The following is a 19,769-nucleotide window of genomic DNA, read 5'->3' on the forward strand; positions in this document are numbered from 1 at the left end:
CAAAGACAGATGTCCCCCTTGAAGTCACTAACTTCTCATCTGGAACATTTATTTCATACGATTCGTATTTTTCGAGATATTTACTTGTTACAAATTAAAACAAACACTCTGTGTGTATATTCAGTAACGATATCTGTAATTAACAATGTTTCTATTTTCTCAAAAAATAGACAAAAGTATGAATATACAACTGGGACAAAAAATAGTGTGTACAGAAAGACGTTAGAGGGTTAATACAGAAAGGAGTCAGATGCATGGGTAACACACGTTTCAACAACCTACCAGAGCACGTCGCGTATATAGATAATGTAGTGGCGTTTAAGACTGAATTAAAATGCTTTGTGTTGGGCAAATCCTTCTACTGCATTGAAGAATACCTTACTCTTAAATTTAATGATTTAGTTTATAATAAATAGTTTATAATTAGAGTCCTCACTGTTATGCAATAATGTAACGTCGTTTCGCTGTATTGCAAATAAATTAATTAGAATGTATAATTATTCGTGGGATCCGTGTAATACGGCTAATATAATGCAGCGAATGTTTCGGATTTGTTGATTATAAGTTACCTTTATAGCCGACCTGGATAAAACGTCAATGCAGATGCCAGTTCCTGTTCCAAAGCAGGCGGATAGTGACAGGTGGAGGTAGGAATGCGAGAGGCAACACTGGCCTTACGACTTAACTTGGAAGATAAACTGAAGGACGGCAAACCTAACTCTGTAGCAGTTGTACATTTTGATAACGCTTTTCAAAGCGTCGACTGGAATACACTATTTAAACTGTGAAGGTAACAAGGAAAGTCATCTATAACTTGTACAGAAAGTCGACTGTAGTTATAAGAGTAGGCCATGAAAGGAAACCAATAACTGAGAAAGAGGTAAGACAGGCTTGTAGGCTATCTCCAGTGTTATTTAATTTGTACACTTATCATGCAGTAAAGGTTACCATGGAGGAAAATTAAAACTATTAGGTTTGCCGATGATATTGTAATGCTGTCAGAGACGGAAAAAGGACTTGAAAGTCCTTAACAAGACCAAAGGATAATACAATGAAAGTGTCCTTCCTATTATTAGTTTAAAGAATGAGGGAGGTCGTACCCCACCGGTACTCACAGATGCATTTATCACAAGTTGGTATCTTTATATCCCTGTATCTGAGCAGCTTGAGCGGTTGTCAGATGACGTTGCCTTTTACAGTGTAGCCAAGTCATCAGAAGATCAAAATCAATTGCAAAACGATTTAGATAAGATATCTGTATAGTGCGAAAATTGGCAGTGGATCCTAAATAATCAAAAGTGTGAGCTCATCCGCATGGGTGCTAAAATGAGACCTTTAAACTTCGGTTACACGATAAATCAATCAAATCTAAAGGCCGAAAACTCAACTAAATAGCTACGAATTACAATTACGAGCAACTTAAGTTGGAAAGTAACAATAGAAAATGTTGTGGTGAAGACGAAGCAACGACTGTGATTTTCTGGCAGAAGACTTAGATGATGCAACAGATCTAACTAAGATACTGTCTATATTACGCTTGTTCGTCCTCTTTAGAATACTGCAGCGCGGTGTGGGATCCTTACCAGATAGGATTAACGGAGTACATAAAGAAAGCTGAAAGAAGAGCAGCACGCGTTATCAAGAAATAGGGAAGCGAGTGTCACGGACGTGATACAGGATCTGGGATGTACACCCAGCCGCAAGGAGAAACGCCTTTGTTTAAGGCGTAAACAAATGCGTTTGTAGTTGCGGCGGGATCTTCTCACGAAATTACAGTCACCAACTTTCTCCTCCGTATGCAAACCAACCTACATAGGAAGAAACGATCATCATAATTAAAAAAAAGGGACATCAGAGCTCGTACAGAAAGGTAGAGGTGTTCGTTTATTTCGCGCGCGCTGCTCGAGAGTGGAATAATAGAGATTTATTTTAAATGTCATTCGATGAATCCTCTGCCAAGCACTTAAGTATGATTTGTAGAGTATCTACATCTACATCTACATGGATACTCTGCAAATCACATTTAAGTGCCTGGCAGAGGGTTCACCGAACCACCTTCACAATTCTCTATTATTATTCCAATCTCGTATAGCGCGCAGAAAAAATGAACACCTATATCTTTCCGTACGAGCTCTGATTTCCCTTATTTTATCGTGGTGAGCGTTCCGCCCTATGTAGGTCGGTGTCAACAAAATATTTTCGCTTTCGGAGGAGAAAGTTTGTGATTGGAATTTCGTGAGAAGAATCCGTCGCAACGAAAAACGCCTTTCTTCTAATGATTTCCATCCCAAATCCCGTATGATTTCTGTGACACTCTCTCCAATATTTCACGATAATATAAGACGTGCTGATTTCTTTGAACTTTTTCGATGTACTCAGTCAGTCCTACCTGGTAATGATCCCACACCGCGCAGGAGTATTCTAAAAGAGGACGGACAAGCGTAGTGTAGGCAGTCTCCTTAGTAGGTCTGTTACATTTTCTAAGTGTCCTGCCAATAAAACGTAGCCTTTGGTTAGCCTTCACCACAACATTTTCTACGTGTTGTTTCCAATTTAAGTTGTTCGTAATTGTAATACCTAGGTATTTAGTTGAATTTGCGGCTTTTAGATTAGACTGATTTATCGTGTAACCGAAGTTTAACGAGTTCCTTTTGGTACTCATGTGGATGACCTCACACTTTTCGTTATTTAGGGTCAACTGCCACTTTTCGCACCATTCAGATATTTTTATAATTCGTTTTGCAGTTTGTTTTGATCTTCTAATGACTTTATTAGTCGATAAACGACAGCCTCCTCTGCAAACAACCGAAGACGGCTGCTCAGATTGTCTCCCAAATCGTTTATATAGATAAGGAACAGAAAAGGGCCTATAACACTACCTAGGGGAACGCCTGAAATCACTTCTGTTTTACTCAATGACTTTCCGTCAATTACTACGAACTGTGACCTCTCTGACAGGAAATCGCAAATCCAGTCACATAACTGAGACGATATTCCATAAGCAGGCAATTTTACTGCGAGCCGCTTGTGTGGTTACAGTGTCAAAAGCCTTCCGGAAATCCAGGAATACAGAATCGATTTGAAATCCCTTGTCAATAGCACTCAGCACTTGATGTGAATAAAGAGCTAGTTGTGTTTCACAGAAACGATGTTTTCTAAACCCATGTTGACTGTGTGTCGATAGACCGTTTCCTTTGAGGTAATTCATAATGTTCGAACAATATATGTTCTAAAATCCTGCTGCATATTCGACGTTAATGACATGGGCCAGTAATTTAGTGGATTACTCGTACAACCTTTCTTGAATATTGGTGAGACCTGCGCAACTTTCCAGTCTTTGGGTACGGATCACTCGTCGAGAGAACGGTTGTATATGATTGATAGGTATGGAGCTAATGCATCAGCATACTCCGAAAGGAATCTATCTGGTATACATTCTGGACCAGAAGACTTGCTTTTATTAAGTGATGTCAGTTGCTTCACTACTCCGAGGATATTTACTTCTACGTTACTTATGTTGGCAGCTGTTCTCGATTCGAATTCTGGAATATTTACTTCATCTTCTTTTGTGAAGGCATTTCGGAAGGCTGTGTTTAGTAAATCTGCTTTGGCAGCACTGTCTTCGATAGTATTTCCATTGTTATCGCGCAGAGAAGGCATTGATTGTTTCTTGCCGCTAACATACTTCACATACGACCAGAACCTCTTTGGATTTTCTGTCAGGTTTCGAGACAAAGTTTCGTTGTGGAAACTCTTACAGACGTCTCACATTGAACTCCGCCCTAAGTTTCGAGCTTATGTAAAGGATCACCAATCTTGGTGATTTTGCGTCTGTTTAAATTTGGCATGTTTGTTCCGTTGTTTCTGCAACAGTGTTCTAACCCGTTTTGTGTACCAAGGAGGATCAGCTCCGTCGTTTGTTAGTTTACTTAGTATAAACCTCTCAGTTGCTACCGATGCTATTTCTTTGAATTTAAGCCGCATCTGGTCTACACTTATATTATTAATTTGGAATGAGTGGAGATTGTGTCTCAGGAAGGCGTCCATGTAGATGTTGATATACTTGGGTACATGATTCCGAAATGCTCAAAAAGGAATGCTGATTTTAATTACCATTTGAACAAACTGATTCTGTATAAACGTAACTCGAAAGGAACACGATCTACAAGAAACAAAAGTGTTACAAGCATGAAGTGCACAAATTAAGCCAAGAACATACAGCAACTCACCAAAATATATGAGGTACAGTGTTACTAGTAGTATCTTACTCTGTACAATAAGAAAGCCAGCACCAGAGTGACTTTCTGTTGTCACCACGTTGTCTCAAACTGAAATTTTTGAACTCAGCACTCTGTCTGGCTCCCACAGCCCAAAGTCCCTGAGGTCGGCGAGACATAACACACTAGACAGCACAGAGTTAACTGTGGCTGTCAGCAAGAGATAGCAACAGTATAAGTATAATAAGGGGAGTTGACATCACGTCACGAACTTGAAGCCGGCGCCCCCATGTCAGATGTCGCAAACTTTAGCTTCTGCTGAAAGTGTTTAGCTCAAAACTACCAGCTTGCGTCATTTACCTGTGCACTAATCGTTCTAATTATAGTCTGAAGTGGAAAGGAATCACATTTAATTGGTAAGTGTTCTCTCTGAAGCGATATGTTATATGCTTTAATGTTGGTTGTACTGTTTACTTTATCTGTGATCGTTTTACTTCTTTCATTTTGGCTCAAATTTACTATAAACTCGAAGAGCTCTATGGGCGAACGCTGTGAGAAGGTAAAATTAGAAACCGACCAAACATAGGAATATACACTACTGACCATTAAAATTGCTACACCAAGAAGAAATGCAGATGATAAACGGGTATTCATTGGACAAATATATTACACTAGAACTGACATGTGATTACATTTTCCCGCAATTTGGGTGCATAGATCCTGAGAAATCACTACCCAGAACAACCACCTCTGGCCGTAATAACGCCCATGATACGCCTGGGCATTGAGTTAAACAGAGCTTGGATGGCGTGTACAGGTGCAGCTGCCCATGCAGCTTCAACACGATACCATAGTTCATCAAGAGAAGTGACTGGCGTATTGTGACGAGCTAGTTGCTCGGCCACCATTGACCAGACGTTTTCAATTGGTGAGAGATCTGGAGAATGTGCTGGCCATGGCAGCAGTCGTACATTTTCTGTATCCATAAAGGCCCGTACAGGATCTGCAACACGCGGTCGTGCATTATCCTGCTGAAATATAGGGTTTCGCAGGGATCGAATGAAGGGTAGAGCCACGGGTCGTAACACATCTGAAATGTAACGTACACTGTTCAAAGTGCCGTCAATGCGAACAAGAGGTGACCGAGACGTGTAACCAATGGCACCCCATAACATCACGCCGGGTTATACGCCAGTACGGCGATGACGAATACACGACTCCAATGTGTGTTCACGGCGATGTCGCCAACACAGATGCGACCATCATGATGCTGTAAACAGAACCTGGATTCATCCGAAAAAATGACGTTTTGCCATTCGTGCACCAAGGTTCGTCGTTGAGTATACCATCGCAGGCGCTCCTGTCCGTGACGCAATGTCAAGGGTAACCGCAGCCATGGTCTCCGAGCTAATAGTCCATGCTGCGGCAAACGTCGTGGAACTGTTCGTGCAGATGGTTGTTGTCTTGGAAATGTCCCCATCTGTTGACTCAGGTATCGAGACGTGGCTTCACGATCCGTTACAGCCATGTGGATAGGATGCCTGTCATGTCGACTGCTAGTGATACGACGCTGTTGGGATCCAGCACGGCGTTCCGTATTACCCTCCTGAACCCACCGATTCCATATTCTGCTAACAGTCATTGGATCTCGACTGACGCGAGCAGCAATGTCGCGTTACGAGAAACCGCAATCGCAATAGGCTACAATCCGACCTTTATCAAAGACGGAAACGTGATGGTACGCATTTCTGCTCCTTACATGAGGCATCACAACAACGAATCACCAGGAAACGGCATCCGGAGTGGCCGAGCGGTTCTAGGCGCTACAGTCTGGAGCTGCGCGACCGCTAAGGTCGCAGGTTCGAATCCTGTGTCGGGCATGGATGTGTGTGATGTCCTTAGGTTAGTTACGTTTAAGTAGTCCTAAGTTCTAGGGGACTCATGACTTCAGAAGCAAAGTCCCATAATGCTCAGAGCCATTTTTGAATCAGGAAACGCTGGTCAACTGCTGTTTGTGTATGAGAAATCGGTTGGAAACTTCCCTCATGTCAGCACGCTGTAGGTGTCGCCACCGGTGTGAATGCTCTGAAAAGCTAATCATTTGCATATCACAGCATCTTCTTCCTGTCGGTTAAATTTCGCGTCTGTAATACGTCATCTTCGTGGTGTAGGAATTTTAATGGCCAGTAGTGTATGTTCTCAGCAGCTTCGGAAAGAGGACATAATCTGAGCGTCATTTTGGTCAGTACGTATTAAGACAAATAAGAAACTTACTGCATTACAAAAGCAGGATTTTCACATCACATACTTCTTCTCTTAGTTATTTGAAACCTTCAGCGAAAGGAAAGTTACATTAAAGGGGCGAAATGCGTCGTATTAGTGGATCAAATATGCTTTTGAGACCAGAAAAACGACTGAAAATTCCTATCTGACACAGTGTTATGCACGAAAGCACTATAACATTTTCCATTTAAAACAACTGTTGCGTGTCGTGCGCACACGACAGCAATTATGAAAAATAGCAATCGTAAGCAGCAGTCAGATAATGTTTTGGGGCATCTGTCGTGGTGATGCCGGCTTTAAAGTAGCGTACAGCGTTAAGTCTGTAGCCCCATCTTCCCTTACTCTACTTCCTTGTTAGCTGCCTACGATGCTTTGGAAAAATAGCCGGTTGGCGAGCGGTGTTCTCAAACACTTACAAAACAGGTCGGTGCAGGAAAAGCCGACGTCTTTCGAAAGATGTTCATGTTGCGTCTCTTATTAAAGCTAGCTGCTAAGTGTCCAAACAACTTCTTCCTCTAATATTTATAATATTTAGCATTATCATACTCTATCAAGCATCGACGGAAAATCCAAATAACATTTTATATATATATATATATATATATATGAAGTTGTGGAAAGAAATAGTGGCAGTAGACTCAGAGATTACATGCACCTTACACTTCTTCTACTAATAAACTGTTACGCTGATCAACACCTAACACATAAGGTACTTCAGTGAGACACTACAAGTCTCAAGGTGTGGTTAAGTAGGACGGGCGTCGCGCGTGCGCACACTGCAAATTCGCATCCTGTGTGCAAGTGAGCGGCTGCACGCCCGTGGACAGTGCTCACGCGGCTGTGTCATTAGGCGAGGCTTTATCGGTCATCTTCGACAACTTCCGTCAAGTTATGTGGCCACTCGCATTCTCTCTCGCACACCACAGCTGTGTGCAGTCTGCTCGGATGTTCGACGCGCCTCCGGGGCCCTGGTTTAGAACTACTACCAGGCAGGCATCTGACCACCCACTGATGACTTCTACAGGTCTACTATAAATGATTCATTCCTTTTCAGAGCTCTATATTTTACCAAGTATTACATTTACAAATATGAATGATGCATGAATAGAACCGTAAATGCACCGACTTTGCGTTGTGCCCACCAGTTGACGTTAAGAGCGTGGTGCTTTGATAAATGGCGACAAAGCAAGAAAAGAGTTTTTGTGTGTTGGAGTGTGCGAGATGTTTTTCTGTTACGACAGTGCAGCGTGCATTCAGAAGGAATTATGGAAAAGACCCGCCATTTCAACAGAGCGCTGTGCGTTGATATCGACAATTTAAGAAAAATACCATCGATCAAGTGCGTCAGATGCAACTGCGTGGAGGGCGAGGGTAAACAGTAACATCAGAAACTCAGTGTGCCTTGATGCAAAACACCTTGTTATTCGTTTATTTCTTTATTATCCCAAACTAGTTTCGGCGACAAATATCACCATCATCAGTGGGCATTTTAAATTTAAACTTACTTAGCGAACATCATGTCGTCTGCAACATCTTCGCTAAGTAAAAAACGGCAACAGAAAAAAAGAGTACAGAAAACATATCGCAAACAGCGCCAATAATTGCTTAAAACATGCTTTAACATACAATAAATAAGGTAGTATGAAAATATCCATAGAAAACTATATTTCAAAAGACGAATAATAAAAATGTAATAATGTTTTACTGTGTTCGTATAATCATGCTATTTTCTACATGTTTTAGATTTAAAATCCCCACTGATAATGGTGATATTTGCCGCCGAAACTAGTTTGGAATAATAAAGAAATAAACGAATAACAAGCTGTTTTGTATCAAGGCGGACTGAATTTCTGATATTACTGTTTTCCTATGCAAACACGGAGCAAAATGGAAGAGTTCCAAGATAAAATCATTGGGCGAGGGTAAGTTTCAAATGGCTCTGGGCGCTATGGGAATTGACATCTGAGGTCGTCAGTCCCCTAGAACGTAGAACTACGTAAACCTAACTAACATAAGGACATCACACACATCCACGCCCGATTCGAACCTGCGACCATAGCGGTCGCGCGGTTCCAGACTGAAGCGCCTGGAGCCACTCGGCCACACTGGCCGGCGAGGGTAAGTTTCGTACGACCTAAAAAAAAAAAAAAAAAAAAAAAAAAATCAACCCACGAACTTGAAGTACCGCAGCAAGCTGTGTGGAAAACCTTGCGACGGCAGTTTCGTTTCAAACCGTACTGTCTTCACTTCGTGCAACTTTTAAAACAGGAAGATTATGGCCGGCGCCTTCAGTTGTGCATCACAATGCAAGAAGCGCTTGTGGTATAACAACTCGCCTCCAGACCGATATTCAGCGACGAAGCAACATTCCATGTATATGGAGATGTTGATCGCCTCAATGTAACAGTTTGGAGCACTAAAAATCCCCAAGGATTTGTGGCGCACGAACTAGATTCGCCGACAGTTAAATTTTTCTGTGCAATGTCACGGGCGAAGCAGTGTGAGCTGTTTTCGTACTATGAAAAGACTTTGACGGGTACCTCTTACCTTGATATATTGCAGTTTTGATTGTTTCCATAGCGGCCTGCTGATTCCAAGCAGTCCATCTTCCAGTAGGACGGAGCACTCCGTCATTGCAGCATAGACGATCGTCGGTACCTAAACAAGGAACTTCTGTATCGCTGGATTGGGGTGAGGGGGGGGGGGGGGGACGGAAAGGGGTGAAGATGATGTGGCTCTATTCCCCACCCCCAACCCACTCCCCGCCGGTTGCATGATCTAATGCTTTGTGACATTTTCCATTGGGGACACATTAAGAACCGTGTTTACGTACATCCACTCCTAAGAATACTGGAACAGCACAGAGAACGCATAACTTTTGCTGTGAGGATCATTATCAGGATGTTGTTACACTACTGGCCATTAAAATTGCTACACAAAGAAGAAATGCAGATGATAAACGGGTATTCATTGGACAAATATATTATACTAGAACTGACATGTGATTACATTTTCACGCAATTTGGGTGCATAGATCCCGAGAAATCAGGATCAACCACCTCTGGCCGTAATAACGGCCTTGATACGACTGGGCATTGAGTCAAACAAGAGTTTGGATGGCGTGTACAGGTACAGCTGACCATGCAACTTCAACAAGATACCACAGTTCATCAAGAGTAGCAACTGGCGTATTGTGACGAACCAGTTGCTCGGCCACCATTAACCAGACGTTTTCAATTGGTGAGAGATCTGGAGAATGTGCTGGCCAGGGCAGCAGTCGAACATTTTCTGTATCCAGAAAGGCCCGTACAGGACTTGCAACATGCGGTCGTGCATTATACTGCTGAAATGGAGGGTTTCGCAGGGATCGAATGAAGGTTAGAGCCACGGGTCGTAACACATCTGAAATGCAATGTCCACTGTTCAAAGTGCCGTCAATGCGAACAAGAGGTGACCGAGACGTGTAACCAATGGCACCCCATACCATCACGCCGGGTGATACGCCAGTATGGCGATGACGAATACACGCTCCCAATGTGCGTTCACGGCGATGTCGCCAAACACGGATGCGACCATCGTGATGCTGTAAGCAGAACCTGGATTCATCAGCAAAAATGACGTTTTGCCATGCGGATAAGATGCCTGTCACCTCGACTGCTAGTGATACGAGGCCTTTGGGATCCAGCACGGTGTTCCGTATTACCCTCCTGAACCCACCGATTCCATATTCTGCTAACACTCATTGGATCTCGACCAACGCGAGCACCAATGTCGCGATACGATAATCCACAATCGCGATAGGCTATAAGCCGACCTTTACCAAAGTCGGAAACGTGATGGTACGCATTTCTCCTCTTTACACGAGGCATCACAACAACGTTTCACCAGGCAACGCCGGTCGACTGCTGTTTGTGTATGAGAAATCGGTCGTAAACTTTCCTCATGTCTGCACATTCTAGGTATCGTCAACGGCGCCAACCTTGTGTGAATGCTCTGAAAAGCTAATCATTTGCATATCACATCATCTTCTACATGTCGGTTAAATTTCGCGTCTGTAGCACGTCATCTTCGTGGTGTAGCAATTTTAATGGGCAGTAGTGTACATAAGGTATGGACGAACTAGACTACTGCTTGGACGTGTACCATGTGGCCAGAGGGCCACTTACAGAACGTTTGTACAGCGCAACATGCAAATTAGATGAGTTTATTGTTCCATTCATGCATCAATGTTATTTGTACACGTATTACTTTGGGGATGAAAGGGAAGCAATGTCTGAGACAGGGTTGTAGCCTAATCCCGATGTTAATCAATGTGTAAATTCAGCAAAGAGTAAAATTACCAAAGAAAAATTTGCAGTAGGAATGAAAGTTCTGGGAGAAGAAATAAAAGTTTTGAGGTTTGCCGATGACATTGAAATTCTGTCAGAGAGAGCAAAGGACTTGGAAGAACAGTTGAACGGAATCGACAATGTCTTTTAAGGCAGATGTGAGATAAACATTAACAAAAGCAAAGCAGGAATAATGGAAAGTAGTCGAATTACATCAGGTGATGCTGAGGGAATTAGATTATGAAGCGAGACACTCAGAGCAGTAGATGAGTTTTGCTATTTGGGCAGCAAAACAACTGATGATGGCCGAAGTAGAGAGGATATAAAATGTAGACTGACAATAGTAAGTATAGGTTTTCTGAAGAAGAGAAATTTGTAAATATCAAATATAGATTTAAGTGTCAGGAATAATATTTTCGAAAGTATTTGTCTCGAATGTAGCCATTCATGGAAGTGAAACATGGACAATCAACAGTTTGGACAAGAAGAGAATAGTGGCTTTTGAAATGTAATGCTACAGAAGAATATGGGTAGGTAGCTTATTTATTATGGAGATACCAAACAGAATTGGGGAGACAAGAAATTTGTGGCATATCATGACTAAAAGAAGTGGCTGGTTGGGAAAACACATTCCGAGACGTCAAGAGATCAACAGTTTAGTACTTGAGGGTAGTGTGTGTTTGTGTTAAAGGGGGGGAGGGCTAAAACTCGTAGAGGGAAACGAAGAGATGAATGCAGTAAACAGATCAAGAAGGATGTAGGTTACAGTAGTTATTTCGAGATTAAGAAGTCTGCACAGCATAGAGTATCGAATAGACCTGCATCAAACTGCTGTTAGAACTGTAGAGCAGAACTGAAACCTCACAATAAGGGTTGGGATAATCTTAAGGAAAAACATGTGGTAATGGACTTACATATTTCGTCATTTCATGTTTCATGGAACACGCTTAGTTGTTTAACAATAATTATTACGATTACAATTAAAAACCTTGTCAAGAGAATAACAACGGTCACAATAATTTAAATAACTTGCACAGGATCAGTTCGTTATTAACAGCTTATACCATTAAGAATAGGTCTTGGAACCAGGAATACACAGTCCTCAAATACAAGTAGGGAGACACACCAATTAGGTATGGCCGCAATCTGGTTCAAAAAACTGAGTTTTACCAGTAAAATGAATGACAAATGACTGCCAGTAAAGGTACTAACAATTTCCAAGCACGGATAACACCTTAAACAAATAGACAAAGCCCACCTAAAATACAGGAAAGATAACAAGCCAAGCGGCTGATTGTGGCTGTGCTAAAGCCCTTAACAATTTATACACATTAATAAAATCCTGTAAGCAATAAAGTACACAATCCCCCAAAATACAAGAAAAGCTGGGAAGGGATACAATTTAAAATGTGACTCCCAGCTGGTATACACCAACAGGAATATTAACAATGCCCCTTAAATAAATATACAATCCCCCAGAACACAAGATAATCTGGGAAGACATGCAATTTAAATGTGACTCCCAATTGGCATATACAGTAGAGCGTCGATTATCCGAAGTAATTGGGGGACATGGGTATTCGGAAAACTGGTTTGTTCGGATAATCGAACTGTACATGTTTATTTGCCAAAAATAAGTACCGTACAGTAAATTTATTCATAAAAACAGGCATCTGTTTTAGTATTACAAAGTAACATACAAAGGCAACTTCAGTAGGAATATATAGTATGTGGCACAGTTTATTAAAAAAATATATACACATATTACATACTTATTTTGCGTGAACAATACACACAGTATACAAAATTAAAGTTTAAAAAAAAATCCTTTATTTTGGTCTGTCTAAGCAAGCCTACACGCTTACGAGCAGCTAAGTCACGTACTTTTTTCATTACAGATATCTGAAACTGATCACTTTCATCTTGGGCTTCAAACCACCGCAAGGCAGTATCTAAACAAGTGAACGCCTCAGAAGCTGTTGGTATACTTTCATCTTCACTTTCTGGAGCGCTGATTGATGAGATGCTGGCGGCGTCATCTTTATCAGTGACGACGTTTACAATCTCGCTGTCCTGCCTGATTTGGTGTCCTGGATCTGCATCATCGATATTCATCCATTCGTGAACGTCTTCTTCATCACATTCGTGGCAATCTATTTCTTTTAGCACACCGAGAATTTCGGACATATCATTCTGTTCCTCATTTTCAATCATACCTTGTGAATTTTCCTCTGTGTCCAAAATTTTATTCCAGGCTTTCTTCAAATTCTCTTCCTTTACACTATTCCATGCTGCGCTGATCATGTAGGACGCGTCTTTCAAGTCAATATTCTTATGATTTCTTAAGAGACTTTCTTCTCCATCCTCTTCTCTTTCTAACAATAACTTACGCAACAATTGTTCCGCCAGCGGTGGCCCAGTACGGCGACTACTGTGGGAAATTTGGTTTGGGAGTGAGGGGGATGATGGACGGTAGGGTGGGAGAGTAACAGGTGCGAGCGAGTACACAGTTCGGTTAAGCGGTCGTTCGGTTGACCGACGTTCGGATAATCGACGCTCTACTGTACCAGCAGAAACTTTGGTAATGTTATATCCTAGCCAGTAATGCCACCCGAGCCCGCTGCCAAAAGGTTGGCGGCATCAAAGTCCGGACGCCGTCCGCATAAGCAGCGCCAGCGAGACAGGAAATCGCCGCAAGTCTGCGCGCGCCACCGCTGGCTTCTGGCTTCTTAAGCGCTGGAGTCGCGAGCGCTAGGACAGTTCTGTATTCGCCGCTCAGTTGTATACTCGCCACCGAATTGTGTACTTGCTAGTCAGTTGTGTGTTCATCGCAGCAGAGTTGTTGTTTGTCGTCAGCCGACGCTGACCTAGCCGCTCCGACTCGAACTAGACAGATCTCTGTAGACACGGAGTTCACTACTGTTTCTGTATCTTCGTTAATAAAGATAAGTACCGACTTTTATTTAATCAGAGTGTTTGGGTTTTCATCTTTCTGTTCACTGTTCCAGCGGACCGGTCGGCCCGCTATTAAAAGTGTGGCGGTGACTTCGTAAGCCGTTTCTACAGCGAATTGCTTGTCGCTACGAACACCGCCACAAAAGGTAATGACCCTTAAATAAACATACAAACCCCCAAAATACAACCTAAGCTGGCAAATGCAGGAGGTGGCTGTCACAGGCAACAAGCAGGCAAGTTTTACAGTGAGTGGAGTTAGCTAATGAATGTCGATAATAAAAGAAAAACTCAGCAGTTTAGAACTTGACACACTCCGGAACTAGCAATAAAAGAGCAAGGATTATACGAGCAGGATAGTGACAAGGAACTTCTGGCTTGCAGAACACGCTTCAAAGCTTATGTGGTTGCTCAGTTCACAGTATTGAATAGATCAATAGTTCCGGATTAACTGGCGACACTCCGCCGTGGCACGTATCAAACTATCGAATTTGCTTAACTTGGTCCAACACGAAGCGGGAGGTAGAGGCACCAGATTGCAGGCCAACCCAGAAGTCTTGCGACGACGGAAGTGCCGTCGCAGCAGAAAGAAAACATGGCTCACGAAATGATAGTACGTCATCTGCAGCCAAAACTACCCTGCCAACACACATCAGAAGGGAATATTAATCTGCCCAAATAAGGCTACAGACGAGAATGTCTAGCACTTACTCCGGACGTGACAACACATACAAGTTACAAGCTTAACACTCCTTAAAATTACTTGAAAATTAACAAGGTGAAATACGAGCTCCTGCAAATCCAATTACTAGGGGATACTCATCTGCAAAGGGTGCCTTGCCCTCGACACAGAATGTTACAACTTCATTTTCATGAACTCAGTTTATAACAGAGAATGCTCGTAAACTTGCACGGAATATGGTCTGGAACAACAAATTACCATCAGCTACACTGACCAATGACCACGCACACAGTCATTTGGAGGTGCGTTAATATAAGATGTCCAGTACCACATTAACACAGACGTGCTCGTAAACTTGCACGGAATATGGTCTGGAACAACAAATTACCATCAGTTACACTGACCAATGACCACGCACACAGTCATTCGGAGGTGCGTTAATATAAGAGGTCCAATTCCACATTAACACAAACGAGGCCTTACAGTACCAAGTACCAATAAAAAACTTCACTCAGGTGTGAAGAACCCGTGACTTTCAGGATTTCAAGCAGGTGTATTGTTGCCTGCAGTCCGTACAGACAGCTTTCGAGGTGCCATAAAAGTTAAGCTTGCAGAGTAGGCCGGGAAATTGCCGACCAGGTTGCGCGTTGCAGAGTAGGCCGACCAGGTTGCACGCCGTGTCCACTGCTCTTCCCGCATCTCGCCGCTGTCAGTTCTTAATCCACCCAACAAGGCTTGCCTCCGACCGATTCAATCACTCGGCTTCTCGAGGCCCCGTACAAGGCAACAGGAGTCCCCCAAGACCAACAATTTCCCAGCCACATGCACTCCAGCCAACTGTCCTTACCAGGTCCAGGTTAGGAAAAAGATCCTGATCAACACGGACTAGAGACGATTGTCAGGAAACTGGGCAGCAGCTAATTGTGGAAAGCGTAGTGCGGTCCGACGAGTCGCGATTTCGCCTCTTTTGAAGTGATGCTAGGTGTCAAGTGCATATGCAGCCCCGTGACGCACTTAATCCGCATTGTGTGAAGCGTGCAGGTGGTCATATGATTCCAGAATGTGATTTTCACTCTGCAGTGGAGTGTGCGCTGGTATGAAACTTCCTGGCAGATTAAAACTGTGTGCCGGGGGCAGGCCCGTGTGGCAGAGCGGTTCTAGGCGCTTCAGTCTGGAACTACGCGGCCGCTACGGTCGCAGGTCCGGTCGGGGCATGAGTGTGATGTTCTTAGGTTAGTTAGGTTTAAGTAGTTCTAAGTTCTAGGGGACTGATGACCTCAGCAGTTAAGTTCCATAGTTACGAAGACAGTAACTTGTTCTCGAAAGAACAGTTACTGTTGATGACCGTGTAGCTTTTATATAGTTAAAAGGCTACCCAGCCACTGACCTTCGTCTGTGCGAATGCGCACAGGTTGCACAAACTCTTACGGGAATCGCCTAAGCGTGTGCGAGTAATGAGTGTGTGGGCAATTGTCTATAAGGTACAATACGTAAGTAGAATTGTGGACAGTTGGGAATGTGAGTCTCACGGGAAGCGTGCAAGGGATAAGTCACTGCAGTCGCGCTATTCATCTGTGTCCTCGGTGGCTCAGTGGATAGAGCGTCTGCCATGTAAGCAGGAGATCCCGGGTTCGGGTCCCGGTCGGGGCACATTTTCAGCTGTCCACATCGAGGTATATCAACAACACCTGTTGCCAGCTGAGGTTCTCAGTTAATAATCATTTAAGTCCCATAGTGCTCAGATCCATTTGAACCATTTTTGTGTGCCGGGCCGAGACTCGAACTTGGGACCTTTGCCTTTCGCGGGCAAGTGCTCTACCAACTGAGCTACCCAAGCACGACTCACAGCTTTACTTCCGCCAGTACCTCGTCTCCTACCTTCCAAACTTTACAGAAGCTCTCCTGCGAACCTGCAGAACTAGCACTCCTGAAAGAAAGGATATTGCGGCGACATGGCTTAGCCACAGCCTGGCGGTTGTTTCCAGAATGAGATATGATGATATGATGTTTTGGCGTTGTTTTTCCTACCACGGTTTAGACCCACTCATTCAGGTTAGTGCGAATATGAACCAAGATGTTCATTTAACATCGGAACCATATCCTCTACATCTTGATGACGAGTACGCTGTAGACACTCCAGCCTTCCAAGATGACAACAGTCTTGTTCACAAGTCATCATACGTACCAGATGGTTATAATTGAAGTGCAGCTTCTCACAGAGATCAGATTAATGCAGTAATTATCGTATGGCAGCCAAACTTGGCAGAAATGCTAAAGCATTAAAGCGAAATCGATGTAAGCTAAAAAAAAATAGTTCAAACAGTGGCCACCGGAAGCAAATCTGGTGCTGTGAATCTAGAAATAAGCGTAGAAATGTTTTCATATATAAGGGATTCGGAATGGGACGTGGGCAGGAAAAGTCAAACAAGTGAGAAAGGCATAATGTTAATTTTATTATTAACTACCCCTTACACAGTTTATTCAGTATGGGCATTGAAGAGGTGCATCCTTAAAACGAGATGATCAACAGTTCTGGTGGAATCTGAATAGTAATCTTCAGATCAGGCAGAGACCTAACGTGTCCCTGGAAACGTGTTCTTTTTGGTATGCCCAGAAGCAAAAGTCACATGCATTGAGATCAGGTGATCTTGCAGGTCATGTATCTGGAAATCCTAAGGAGATTACAAGTCCATGGAAGACTGCCTTGCCGGCCGGAGTGGCCGTGCGGTTCTAGGCGCTACAGTCTGGATCTGAGCGACCGCTATGGTCGCAGGTTCGAATCCTGCCTCGGGCATGGATGTGTGTGATGTCCTTAGGTTAGTTAGGTTTAATTAGTTCTAAGTTCTAGACGACTGATGACCTCAGAAGTTAAGTCGCATAGTGCTCAGAGCCATTTGAACCATTTTTGAAGACTGCCTTAAGCGGATCCTTCATTGGGCGAGCGACGCGATGTTCCATCTTGCATGTAAACAGGGCTTTCCACACATTTGCACTCTTCCAAAGAGGGAATCACGCACTTTACAAGCAGGTCTCGATAACGTGAAGACGTCACGGTACACCTGACAGGCCCTCTGGGTGTATTCTCTTCAAAGGAAAACGGACCGACAGCAAAGGTAGTCGTGAATCCACACTGCAGTCACGTAAGGGCGAGTGCAATGGCCCTTCGTGCGCAACACGCTGTTTAGCAGTATTCGATATTCGACAGTTCTGTGTACTTACTGCACACCACAGTGTAAAATGTGCCTCGGCGCTCATAGGATATTGCCTAGTCAACGTCATCAACTTCGATCGGTGCCAGAAACCGAAAAGAAAATTCAGAGCGTTACTGCGGATCATAAGGTTTCAGCTGCTGCATCGTCTGGATTCTGTATGCGTACCAGTGTAATACAGACCGCAAAACTTTCGGTGCTGTTGACCATGGGAAAGACAATTCTTGTGACCCTACACGAGGTTTAGCGCTGCTGGGGCACGTCCTGCATGGTCTGTTACAGTAACAGCATCCTTGTCGCTAACTTCCACCAGGATAGGGCTCCTACCCCTTCCAGATGTCGCACGAAGCTCAACCGTGTTTTAGAATTTCATTGTCATCTTCTTTAAACCATTTAATGACATCGGCCTCTGCACAGATCTTACAGTCGGCGATACTCTCTCAATGCAGCACTCTAATTGCTGCTGTTCATATAACACAGATTCACTAAAGTGCTCGGCAAATGACAGCGTGAATGTTAGACAGTCATACAAACCGTGTGCAGCGCCAGATTTTTTTCCAGAGTAAATCAGTCCTGCATTAAAACATTAGCATATCTGCCAAGTTTTGGTTCCATACTATAATTACTCCTTGAGTAGCTGCACTTTAATTACAATTACTCAGTATATCCCTGGTTCGACAAACACTCAGGCATCCTTTTGAACCTCGACTGGTCCACTGAATTACCCGATCTTCCCACAGAAAAAGTGTGGTACCATTTGGAACAGCGAGTGAAACGTAGTAAACAACATCCCCACAATTTAGTAGCTGTACGACACCTGATCTTCAATGCGTTGCTGAGGAAACTTGTTGACTCTTATCCACGCGGAAATGGGGCCATTAGCAACGTCAGAGGCGGTGTCACGGGATGTTACCACATGTCTTCTGTGGATGACTGCCTTTTTTGTCCAGTATGGTTATGCAACTGCATAGTGGTATTTCGTGAATAGCGCATTTAGCATGTTATGACGTGTTCACGCGTGCACAGAGTTTTGCGAAATCATTGTCATGATTATTCTAACAATAGGCCATACCCGGCGCTTTTACGGCTCTGATAGACTACTGATTTCTGTAGTACACACGTTATTGCTAGTATTAAATGTAGTTATACAGGGTGTTACAAAAAGGTACGACTAAACTTTCAGGAAACATTCCTCACACACAAAGAAAGAAAATATGTTATGTGGACATGTGTCCGGAAATGCTTACTTTCCATGTTAGAGCTCATTACATTACTTCTCTTCAAATCATATTAATCATGGAATGGAAACACACAGCAACAGAACGTGCCAGCGTGACAGGAAATGTTCAAAATGTCCTCCGTTAGCGAGGATACGTGCATCCACTCTCCGTCGCATGGAATCCCTGATGCGCTGATGCAGCCCTGGAGAATGGCGTATTGCATCACAGCCGTCCACAATGCGAGCACGAAGAGTCTCTACATTTGGTACCGGGGTTGCATAGACAAGAGCTTTCAAATGCCCCCATAAATGAAAGTCAAGAGGGTTGAGGTCAGGAGAGCATGGAGGCCATGGAATTGGTCCGCCTCTACCAATCCATCGGTCACCGAATCTGTTGTTGAGAAGCGTACGAACACTTCGACTGAAATGTGCAGGAGCTCCATCGTGCATGAACCACATGTTGTGTCGTACATGTAAAGGCACATGTTCTAGCAGCACAGGTAGAGTATCCCGCATGAAATCATGATAACGTGCTCCATTGAGCGTAGGTGGAAGAACATGGGGCCCAATCAAGACATCACCAACAATGCCTTCCCAAACGTTCACAGAAAATCTGTGTTGATGACGTGATTGCACAATTGCGTGCGGATTCTCGTCAGCCCACACACGTTGATTGTGACAATTTACAATTTCATCACGTTGGAATGATGCCTCATCCGTAACTAAAATGCGCTCTAACTCGGAAATTAAGCGTTTCCGGACACATGTCCATATAACATCTTTTCTTTATGTATGTGTGAGGAATGTTTCCTGAAAGTTTGGCCGTACCTTTTTGTAACACCCTGTATAAGGTGCAACCCATGGCTTTCTTTAATCATA

General features: G+C 43.4%; 1 protein-coding gene and 1 non-coding gene across 2 annotated transcripts in view; both read left to right on the plus strand.

Annotated features, from left to right (window-relative positions):
• Positions 1–19,769, plus strand: part of LOC124619870 (fatty acid 2-hydroxylase) — a 504,251-nt gene that overhangs the window by 162,337 nt on the left and 322,145 nt on the right. The gene's annotated exons all lie outside the window — the stretch shown is intronic.
• On the plus strand, positions 16,040–16,112 carry Trnat-ugu. The gene has a single exon. It is a non-coding gene; the product is annotated as a tRNA-Thr (tRNA).

The sequence above is a fragment of the Schistocerca americana genome, chromosome 6, assembly GCF_021461395.2.
Source record: "Schistocerca americana isolate TAMUIC-IGC-003095 chromosome 6, iqSchAmer2.1, whole genome shotgun sequence".
Classification (NCBI taxonomy): domain Eukaryota; kingdom Metazoa; phylum Arthropoda; class Insecta; order Orthoptera; family Acrididae; genus Schistocerca; species Schistocerca americana.